This window comes from Vulpes vulpes, chromosome 3 (assembly GCF_048418805.1).
Source record: "Vulpes vulpes isolate BD-2025 chromosome 3, VulVul3, whole genome shotgun sequence".
Taxonomy (NCBI): Eukaryota; Metazoa; Chordata; class Mammalia; order Carnivora; family Canidae; genus Vulpes; species Vulpes vulpes.
The window spans coordinates 20687825-20699558 of NC_132782.1; the positions used below are offsets into that span (position 1 = coordinate 20687825).

The 11734-nt window shown below is 42.3% G+C and overlaps 1 pseudogene; it reads left to right on the plus strand.

Annotated features, from left to right (window-relative positions):
- LOC112916560 (small ribosomal subunit protein eS4-like) overlaps positions 1 to 9292 on the plus strand; it is a 47771-nt pseudogene extending 38479 nt beyond the window's left edge.
- The last annotated feature ends 2442 nt before the right edge of the window (positions 9293 to 11734 follow it).

Consider the following 11734-nt stretch of genomic DNA (forward strand, 5'->3'; position numbering starts at 1 on the left):
ACAAACCGAATCAATAAATGTTTTTTGTGTTACTGCTCCACCAACCGACCATTCCCGACTCTCTCTCCCTCTCCTCAGGTCTTCCTATTTCCTGGACACAGCAATATTGAAATTAGGTCAATTAATAACCCGACAGTGGCCTCTAAGTGAGTGAAAAGAAGAGTCACACATCTCTCACTTTAAATCAAAAGCTAGAAATGATTAAGCCTACAGAGGAAGACATGTCCAAAAACTGAGATAGGCAGAGAGCCTCTTGGGCCAGTTATCCAAGCTTTGAATGTAAAGGAAAAGTTTTTGAAGGAAAATAAAAGTGCTCCAGTGAACACATGAATGATAAAGTGAAACAGCCTTATTGCTGATATGAAGAAAGTTGTAGTGGTCTGGATAGACAATCAAACCAGCCACAAGTCAAAACCTAATCCAGGGCAAGGTGCTAAATTTCTTCAATTCTCTGAAGGCTGACAGAGGTGAGGAGGCTGCAGAAGAAAAGTTGGAAGCAAGCAGAGGTTGGTTCATGAGGTTTAAGAAAAGAAGTCATCCCCACAGCATAAAAATGCAAGGTGAGGCAGCAAGTGCTGATGTAGAAGTTGCAGCAAGTTCTCCAGAAGATCTAGTTAAGATCATTAATGAAGATGGCTACACTAAATAACAGATGTTCACTACAGATGAAACAGCTTTAGGTTGGAAGAAGACGCCATCTATGACTTTCATAGCCTATGAGAAGTCAACACTTTGGCTTCAAAGCTTCAAAGGACAGGCTGATTCTCTTGCTAGGGGCTAAAGCAGCTGTTAATTTTAAGTTGAAGCCAATGTTCATTGACTATTCAAAAAATCCTAGGGCCCTTAAGAATTAAGAATCAATCTACTCTATTAGAGTGTTCTAATACACCAACAAAGCCTGTGGATGATAGCATATCTGTTTACAATATGGTTTACTGATTATTTTAAGCCCACTGTTGAGACTTACTACTCAGAAAAAAGATTCCTTTCAAAATATGACTGCACATCGGCAATGCACCTGATCAGCCAAGAGCTCTGATGGAGATTCACAACGAGATTAATGTTTTCATGCCTGCTAACACAGCATCCATTCTGCCGCCCATGGATCAAGGGGTAATTTTGACTTTCAAGTCTTATTATTTAAGAAATACATTTCATAGGTTACAGCTGCCGTAGATAGTGATTCCTCTGATGAATCTGGGCAAAGTAAATTGAAAACCTTCTGGAAAGGATTCATCATTCTAGACGCCATTAAGAACATTCGTGATTCATGGGAAGAGGTCAAAATATCAATATTAACAGGAGTTCGGAAGATGTAATTCCATCCTCATGAATGACTTTGAAGGGTTCAAGACTTCTGTGGAGGAAGTAACTGCACATGTGGTAGAAATAACAAGAAAACTCGAATCAGAAGTGGAGTCTGGGAGCACCTGACTGACTTAGTAGAGCACGTGACTCTTGATCTCAGGGTTCTAAGTTCGAATCCCACATTGAGTGTAGAGATCACTTAAAAACAAAATCTCAAAAAGAAAAAGTGAAGCCTGAAGATATGATTGAATTGCTACAATCTCCTGATAAAACTTGAATAGATGAGGAACTGCTTCTTATAGATGAGCAAAGAAAGTGGTTTCTTGAGATGGAACCTACTGGTAAAGATGCTCTGAAGATTTGAAATGACAAAAAAGAATTTAGAATATTACAAAAACCTAGTTGATAAAGCAGCAGCAGAGTTTGAGAGGATTGACTCAAATTCTGAAAGAAATTCTACTGGAGGCAAAATGCAATCAAACAGCATCACATGCTACAGAGATATCATTCATGAAAGGGAGTGTCAATCGATGGAGTAAACGTCATTGTTGTCTTATTTGAAGATATTGTCATGGCCACCCCAACCTTCAGCAGCCACCACCCTGATCAGTCAGCAGCCATCAACATTGAGACAAGACCTCCCCACCTGCAAAAAGATGACAAGTCACTGAGAGTTCAGATGACAGTATTTTTTTAAGGTTTTTTTTTTGGGGGGGTGCTTTTTTTTTTAGAGAGAGAGAGGGGGAGAGAGCGCACACGCGTGGCAGGTAGGGGTGGGGGAGGTGGCGTGGTGTCCCAATCAAAAATACCTCATTGCTAAAAATACTGTCAGAGCACCTGGGTAGCTCAGTCCATTAAGGATCTGACTCTTCAGCTCAGGTCATGATCTCAGGGCCATGAGATGGAGCCCTAAGTAAGGCCCCACACTCAGCAGGGGTCTTCTTCTCCCTCACCCTCCTTCCCCCTCTGTGCCTCCACACCCCCCCCTTCTCATGAGTGAGGTGCTCTCTCTCTCTCTCTCAAATAAATAAATAAATAAAATCTTTTTTAAAATTTGTATTAAGGTATGTATATTATTTTTTAGACATATGCTATTACATACTTAATAGACTACATTATAGTGTAAAGATAACTTTTATATACACTGAGAAATCAAAAAATTCATTTGACTCTATTACACTGTTCCCTCTATGGCAGTGGTCTGGAACTGAATCCACAATATCTCTGAGGTATGCCTATGTCCACTTCTGCTTAGGATCTAGAAAGCTTTAAGAGAACATTGTTCCCATCCTAAGAACAAGAAAGCCAGATAATCTACAAAATCATAATTTTTCTTGAATCCATTAGAGATGTGAGTACACAAGGCAACTAAATGATAAAAATTCCAAAGAGTGACAAGCCCCTCCAAGAAAAAAGGGAACACATGAATTGTTACTTTTGTCACAGCATGCAAGCATTTCTTCTTACCATTAACACAGGTAACAAGAAAACAGCTAAACTTTTTTTTTTTTTTTTTTTTTTTTTGACAGAGAGAGAGCACAAAAGCAGGGAGAGCAGCAGGCAGAGGGAGAGGAAGAAGCAGGCTCCCGCCAAGTAGAGTCCAATATGGGCCTTGATCTCAGGACCCTGGGATCATGAACTGAGCTGAAGGAAGACACTTAAGTGACTTGAGCCACCCAGACACCCCCAAAACGGCTAAATGTTTAACAAATTCTTAAAGGCTGAATGTAGGCTATTGTATCGGTTTAGGAAAAAATGGTAATCATAGACTTCTACAAGGAACATTGCACTTATTCCTGAGTTGTTCTCCACCAGATGATCTCAAGAAACATTAGAGGAAGAGCAAAGGATGACAGTGAGTCCCCTTTGGGGGCTCGGGCACACAGGTAATGATTAGTTGCTACTGGGGGAGAGGTATGAAACACAGCCCATTTCCCCAAAACCATCTCTCAAAGAAAGCCAAAGCTTTGAGCAGCTCAGGGGCAGGAGAAGAGTAGCAAAGCCTCCCATCTGGGATCCAGGCAAAGACCCATTGCTTCTGCTGTGGAAAGGGTAGAAACAAAAGCTGCCCAAGGGGAGAGCTAAGAGAAGCTCTTAGCTTCTTAGCCCTTGGGCCTGCAATTCTGCTGTAATACAAAGCAGGGGGAAAAAATTAAAAAAAAACAAAAACAAAAACAAAAACAAAAACAAAGCAGGGGTCCTGGCCAGATAGGGAAGAAACAGGAAACTTTCATATACTCAAGACTCAGTGCAGACGTCCTTAAGATATATTTGTAACTCACATACTTTTTAAAAAATTAACTTACTTAAATCACTAACATTATCTCTTCCATTAAGGGTCATTTTTCTCTATCTGAAATAATCAGATCGAGATGGAAAATTTTGCAAATAGAAACAGCTGGTGGGTGATCCTCCAAACATAGCTTGAAAGGATATATTATCTTCATTTGCAAAGAGGACCTTCTCAGATCACTAAAACTGACAGTGATTATGTTTTAAGGTTGAGAGGAATAATGTCTAATAAGAGTCCTTTCCAAAGGAAAGGTAGTTTTTTGATGTAGGAAAAACGAGCTTTGGTATCTCCCAGGCCTCTAGCTGTGGGACCACGTGCAGAATGTTGCATATCACTTTCCTCATTTCCAAAACAAGAGAGAAGTGAAAATAATGCTTACTCTTATGGTTGCCCATGAAAGTCAAATAAGCTCAGTATGAAAACAGCTAGTCCTTTGCTTGGCATATGAAAGACACACGCTACAAATGTTCAGTGCCCTCTCTCCTCATCGTACCACCACCCTTTTGGTGCATGTTTTGTTTTATGAATTATCCACCGTTTGCAGATCTTGTTCCTATATACCACTCTTAGATTAAGATACTGAACCCCCCCCCCCAAAAAAAAAACGCATTCCTTGTTCCCTTGCACCTGGCTGATCTGGAAACTGCTCCATTTCTTATCTTCTCACCCTCTACCACAATGTTCCCAGACATTGCTTCAGCCTTGCCTCCACTCCCATGGTGACTGTGAGTGTGTTTACTGATGCTATTTTTAATCTTATTATAATAATTGCCATTAAGCTGAAGTCATTTCTCTGTCCCAATGAATAAATGACACATGGGAATATTTCTAGGCAACAAATTGTTCTGTACTTAGACATTTTCTACATCCCAATTCATGGTCAATTCATCTTCCTTCCTAAAACAATACTGTGTTCAAGCTAGAAGAGAAGTTAGAGGACCATAGCTCATCCTCCAAGAGAGGACAGTCAGCCAGTTAGTGGCAGAGCTGAGCTTGAAACCCAGGCTTCCTGCCTCACCCTGTCATTATAAAGCAGAGCAGCTAAATAGATTTTAAAAGTCAAGTAACTGTGCTCATCTCTATATCATAATTAAAGATCTCTAAAATATAGGATTATAACATACTGAAAGCTTTTTTTCTTTTTTTTTTTTTAACTTTAAGTAAACTCCATGTCCAGCGTGGAGCCCAACATTGGGTACTCATGGGCTTAAACTCATGACCCTGAGATCCAGACCTGAGCTGAGACCAATAGTGGGACACTAATCTGACTGGGCCATCCAGGTGCTCTAGCATGGGGATCCCTAGGTGGCACAGCGGTTTGGCGCCTGCCTTTGGCCCAGGGTGCGATCCTGGGGACCCGGGATCGAATCCCACGTCGGGCTCCCGGTGCATGGAGCCTGCTTCTCCCTCTGCCTGTGTCTCTGCCTCTCTCTCTCTCTCTCTGTGACTATCATAAATAAAAAAAAAAGAAAGAAAGACTCTGCCAGGTGCTCTGGCATGGTGAAGGCTTTATGGGGGAAAGACTTTCAAGACCTCAGGAGAAAGGGTATCTGGGTGGCTCAGTGGTTGAGAATTTGCCTTTGGCTCAGGTCATAATCCCGGGATCCCCGGATGAGTCCCACATCAGGCTCCCTGCAGGGAGCCTGTTTCTCCCTCTGCCTCTCCCTGTGTGTCTCTCTTGAATAAATAAATAAAATCTTTAAAAAAAAAAGACCTCAGGAGAAAAGCTGTTGAATCCAACAGCAGCCATTATTATTATTACTGCTATTTAAACAATTGGGTTGTTTTAGTTAATTTCATTTTTCTTATTTTTTTTAAGATTTATTTATTTATTTTGGGGGGGAGCACTCATGCAAGCAGGGGTTGGTGGGCAGAGGGAAAGGAGAGAGACAGTCTCTAGCTGACTCCCTGCTGAGCACAGAGCCCTACTGGGCTCCATCTCACGAACCTGAAATCAGGACCTGAGCAGAAATCAAGCCAGATGCCCAACCAACTGAGCCATCGAGGAGCCCCATGTTTTAATTTTAATATCATACTCTGGTAGATTAAAGATGGCCACAAATTTTTTGCTACCCCTCCCAGAGTCTGGGCTAACCTCAGTAACCTGCATGACCTATAAAATGCAACAGAAGTGAGGTCATGTGACTTATGAAGCTAAGCAGAAGGAGCCTTTCAGCTTCCGCCTGGATCTCTTGGAATTCTTTCTCTGAATACCATGAGCTGTTAGGTAAGAAGTCTAAATATACAACTGAACAACAACAAAATAATCCTAATTTAAAAATGGCAAAGGACTTGAATAAACATTTCTCCACGTAAAACATACAAATGTCCAATAAGTATCAAAAGATGCTCAATATCACCTGTCATTAGGAAAGTACATATCAAAACCATAATAAGGGGCACCTGGGTGGCTCAGAGATTGAGTGCCTGCCTTCAGCCTAGGGCATGATCCCGGGGTCGCTGGATCGAGTCCCACATTGGGCTCCCTGCAAGGAGTCTGCTTCTCCCTCTGCCTATGTCTCTGCCTCACTCTGTCTCTCATGAATAAATAAATACATCTTTTATTTATTTTTTAATAAATAAATCTTTTAAAGAAAATGCCATAATAAAATACCATTTCACACCCATTAGGATGATTATTATTTTAAAAAAACAGAAAAACAAAACATGTTGGTGAAGATATGTAGAAATTGGAACAGTCATGCAGGGCTGATAGGAGTGTAAAATTGGTGCAGCTGCTAAAGAAAACAGTTTGGTGGGATCCCTGGGTGGCGCAGCGGTTTAGCGCCAGCCTTTGGCCCAGGGCGCGATCCTGGAGACCCGGGATCGAATCCCACGTCGGGCTCCCTGCATGGAGCCTGCTTCTCCCTCTGCCTATGTCTCTGCCCCTCTCTCTCTCTCTCTCTCTCTCTCTCTGTGACTATCATAAATAAATAAAATCTTTAAAAAAAACAAAACAGTTTGGTGACTCCTCAAAAGGCTAAATAAAGAATGACCAGACCATCCAGTAATTCGACTCCACGGCATATACCCAAAGGAACTGAAAGCAGGGACTGGAAAAGATACTTGTATACTCTTATTCGCAGCAGCATTATTCCCAATAGCCAAGAGGTAGAAACAACCCACGTGTTTGTCAACAGATGAACACATAAGCAAAATGTGGTGTGTATCCAATGGAATAGTAATCAGCCCTAAAAAGGAATGAGATTCTGATACATATTAAAACATAGAGGAACCTTGAGGACATTTTGCTAAATGAACTAAGCCAGACACGAATATGCTATATCTAGAATAGTCAGATTCATAGAGGCAGGAAGTAGATTAGAGGTTACCACAGGCTGAGAGGAGGGGAATGGGAAGTTATTACTTAATGGGTACAGGGTTTCTGCTTGGGGCAATGAAAACCTTTTGGAAGTAGATAGATCATCATCGACATTGAGAACTGACTTCATGCCACTGAACTGCAACTTTAAAATGACTGAAGTGATAAATTGTGTGTTATGTATATTTTACCACAAGAGAAAAATGGCAACCTAGACCATATATTAAAAAAGAAAAAGAGGGCAGCCCTGGTGGCTTAGCGGTTTAGCACAGATTGCAGTCCGGGGTGTGATCCTGGAGACCCGGGATCGAGTCCCACGTCGGGCTCCCTGCATGGAGCCTGCTTCTCCCTCTGCCTTTGTCTCTGCCTCTCTCTCTCTCTCTCTCTCTCTCTCTCTCTCTGTCTCTATGAATAAATAAATAAAAAATCTTTAAGAAAAAAAAAAGAAAAGAAAAGAAGAAGAAAAAGAAGGAGAAGAAAAAGAAGGTTCTCCCAGTCCTAATACCTCGAGACCATCACTGGAGAGGTCACCTGTAAGTGCCCTTGTTGACAGACCAAGATGATACTGACCTTCCAACCATCCTGCAGGAGCCAAACACGTGAGGGAAGCTGTCTTGGGCTCTCCAGAGCAGCCTGACTTCCAGCTGATTACCTCTGAGTGACGCAAGCAGTGTCACTGGAAACTAAGGAATCACCCACCTGAGCCCTGCTCCTTAAAAGTAGAGATGTGGGGGTGCCTGGTTGGCTCAGTGGTTGAGCGTCTGCCTTTGGCTCAGGTCATGATCCTGGAGTCCTGGGGTCAAGCCCCACATCAGGCTCCCTGCATGGAGCCTGCTTCTCTATCTGCCTATGTCTCTGCCTCCCTCTATGTGTCTCTTATGAATAAATAAATAAAATATTTTTAAAAAATAAAAAATAAATAAAACTTGCAATACTTTCCAATCCAAAGTCAAGGTTGAGAACCACTGGGATGAAGGATGAAGCATAGAAAAAAATTTAAATGTCCACCCATCTATAAAAATTGTATAACCAGGGCCCCTGGGTGGTTCATTCAGTTAGGCATCTGCCTTCGGCTCAAGTCATGGTCCTAGGGTCCTGGGATGGAGCCCTGTGTCAGACTCTCTGCTCTGCGGGAGTCTGCTTCTCCTTCTGTCCCTGCCCTCGCTCATGTTTGTGCTCTCTCTCTTTGAAATATATAAAAGATTTTTTAAAGTTGTATAACCTAGCTATTTTATCAGCACATTGGAAGAAGGCTGTCTTCTTTTCTTTTTTAAGATTTTATTTTTAAGTAATCTCTTACATCTGATATGAGGCTCAAACTCACAATCCTGATATCAAGAGTCACACACTCCCCCAACTGAGCCAGCCAGCCCCGCCAGCCAGCAGTCTTCTTTTCATGGCTAGTACAGTCATGGCTTTTTAAAAAAGATTTTATTTGTTTATTTATTCATGAGAGACACAGAGAGAGAGAGAGGCAGAGACACAGGCAGAGGGAGAAGCAGGCTCCATGCAGGGAGCCCGATGTGGGACTTGATCCCAGGTCTCCAGGATCACACCTTGGGCCAAAGGCAGGTACTAAACCACTGAACTACCCAGGAATCCCAGGAAGCTTTGGCTTTGGTCCCAGGAAGCATCTGTAGTGAGTAGTAGCTGCAAAGCACTGGGCGCTGGATAAACTGACCAGTGTGTTTGCTCCTTGCCCATCTGCCAGTCCTCACAAGCTGAGAGAATGTCTCCCTCTCATCATTTTCCTAAGGAACAGATTTAAGTCTGCCCTAACAGAAGATGAAATGGAGATCTGCAGACAGCGGTTCATTAAGATTGATGGCAAGGTCCAAACTGATATAACCTACCCTACTGGTTTACAGAGTTGTCAGCACTGACAAGACTGTAGAGAATTTCTGTCTAATCTATGACACCAAAGATGGCCAAGTACAGGTTGTGCAATTTGAGAAAGATCTTTGTGAGAACAAAAGGAATCCCTCATCTGGTGACCCATGATTCTCACACCATCCACTACCCTGGGTCCCTCATCAAGGTGAACAACACCATTCAGATTGATTTGGAGACTGGCAAGATTATGAACTTCATCAAGTTTGACACTAGTAACCTGCGTATGTGACTACAGGTGCTAACCTGGGAAGAATTGGTGTGACCACCAATAAGGAGAGACACCCTGGGTCTTTTGATGTGGTTCATGTGAAAGATGTCAGTGTGGTAAACAGCTTTACCACCCACCTCTCCAATATTTTTGTTATTGGCAAAGGGAACAAAACATGGATTTCTCCTCCCCAAGGAAAAGTTATCCACCTCACCATTGCTGAAAAGAGAGAGACAAGACACTGGTGGCCAAACACAGCAGTGGGTGAAATGATTTCTAGGTGACATGAATGGAAGAGTCTTGGTATTTAATTAAAGATAAGACAGTGGGGATCCCTGGGTGGTTCAGCAATTTAGTGCTTGCCTTCGGCCCAGGGCGTGATCCCTGAGTCCCAGGATCGAGTCCCATGTCGGGCTCCCTGCATGGAGCCTGCTTCTCCCTCTGCCTGTGCCTCTGCCTCTCCCTCTCTCTGTCTCTCCTGAATAAATAAATAAAATCTTTTAAAAAAGAAAAAGATAAGACAGCATAAATATTGTATAAGCTGATACTCAAAAATGTTATCATTCCATTAATAAATACCTATGACACACTATGTATCCTGCTTGGTAGTACAGATACCAAGAGGAGTTCGGCATTCTAGATATTGGGGAAGTAGCGGTGAGGAGAGGTCTAAAAGAAGTACAGATAGTATTCAGTCTCAAGTCAAGTGAAGAAATGGGGTGATCAGTTCTCCTTGAAGGAGGGAAAAGAGATTCCAAGAGGAAATACCTTGAGCCAAGTCTTTAAGAATGATTTGTTACCGGGGCACCTGGGTGGCTCAGTTGGTTAAGCATCTGGGGTTGGCTCAGGTCATGATCAGAGTCCCGAGATCAAGCCTCATATCGGGCTCTCTGCTCAGAGGGGAGTCTGCCTCTCCCTCACCCTCTACTCCTCCCCCAGCTCTTGCTCTTTCATTCTCTCAAATAAATAAATAAAATATTAAAAGCAACAACAACAAAATAGATAGTGGAGGGTAAAGGGAGGACATCTCCAGTTGCCCGGCACTCTGGTGTCTAACATCCACACATACAGTTATTGATGTAATTAAGGGGGAACCTCTCTTTTGGTTAATTCTGTGACATCAGTGAACCTACAAGGGCTTGACTTATGAAGAAAAGAATGGCTCAAAGGGAGTCCAATAATACAACTAATAATAACAGCTGCCATTTTTGAGGCACTACCATGGGCCAGCATGGGGAAGCATATAGTATCTATAAATTCAGTGACCTATTTTTTTAATATTTATTTATTTATTTATTTATTTATTTATTTATTTATTTGAGAGAGAAAGAGAGAGAGCATGAGTGGGAAGGGCAGAAGGAGAGGGAGAGAGAATCTCAAGTAGACTCCACACTGAGTGTGGAGCCCAACATGGGGCTCGATCTCATGATCCTGAGATCACGACTTGAGCCAAAACCAAGAGTCAGACACACAGACTGCACCACCTAGGCAGCCCCCATGAGTTCAATGACTTCTGATCACACAAGCAAGCTGTCTGGAAAGACTCAAGGACCGTAATGTGGCAGGTCATCTGAATTTGTTCTCTGTGGCCCTGGGTTAAGACTAGGATTAATGGGTGAAAGCCATAGAAAGATGGATTTCAACTCAACCAAGGGAAAAATTACCAAAAGGGCTGTGCTGAGATGGACTGAATGACCTCTGGACCAAGTAAGTTTTCTGCTTTTTAACTTCAATACTTTCCTGTGTAATAGACAGTGTTTACCCCAAACTACTTAGAGACTAATAGCAAGGGACAAAGACAGATTTCAAAAAATTCTGATTCTTTAAGAGTTTGTTATTCCTCATACCCACGGACATGCCGCTATTCTCTTATGAAGACCAGAAGGCAGAAAAGAAGACAGAGACAGAGAAGCTCTTGACTCATAGGTAAAATGCAAGCTGAAGCAGCTGAGCCATTGAGTCCAGTTGGGATACGCACAAGTACAGTGTTCCTCACAAAACTCTGTAAGTGGTACTCCAAGCTTCTGTAGCAGAGTATGGCTAACTCAAGGCTTATAGTCCCCTCTTCTGGTTGTAGAGCTAGACGGTGCCCAGACTGCCAGTGCCAGCTGGCAGTCCCTTGCCTGGCTGGGTTCTTGTCCCTTGCCATCCATCTATGGAGTTTACCTATCCATTCGCTTTTTACTCTGAGCCCCTTGCTTTGACAGATGGTTTTAACTTCAAATTACAAATAATTTTCTCTCTGGGTACTAGCTCAGTCCCTAACTTATGTTTAACATTTTAGGTAATAGCCTGCCGTTCATCATCTTAAGCCATTCACAGATTTAAATTTACACTGTGTGTGTATGTGTATGTAAATACATATGTGTTCTAATACAAATAACTTCCTGCTTCAGTATTACCATGCACAGCATCCTGAACCACAGGAGAGGACAAAAGAGGAAGCCTCCAGTCAGCTAAGGGGTTCCCCACACTCCTATCACCATTACACCATACTTGAAGGATTCTATAACCTCACAACTTATAGAAATGTTGTAAAAGGTCCTTCACATGTCGGGTGGGTATTTGAATTCACCTGGAATTGAATTCACCAGGAATTGCCCTTCCCAAGTCTAAAAATCTGTGAGTCTGATAATTAACTTGAGTTGAACTCAGCCTTGAAATGGGACTATTTCCCATATCTGTCTTTTAATCACAAGTTGTAAATCAT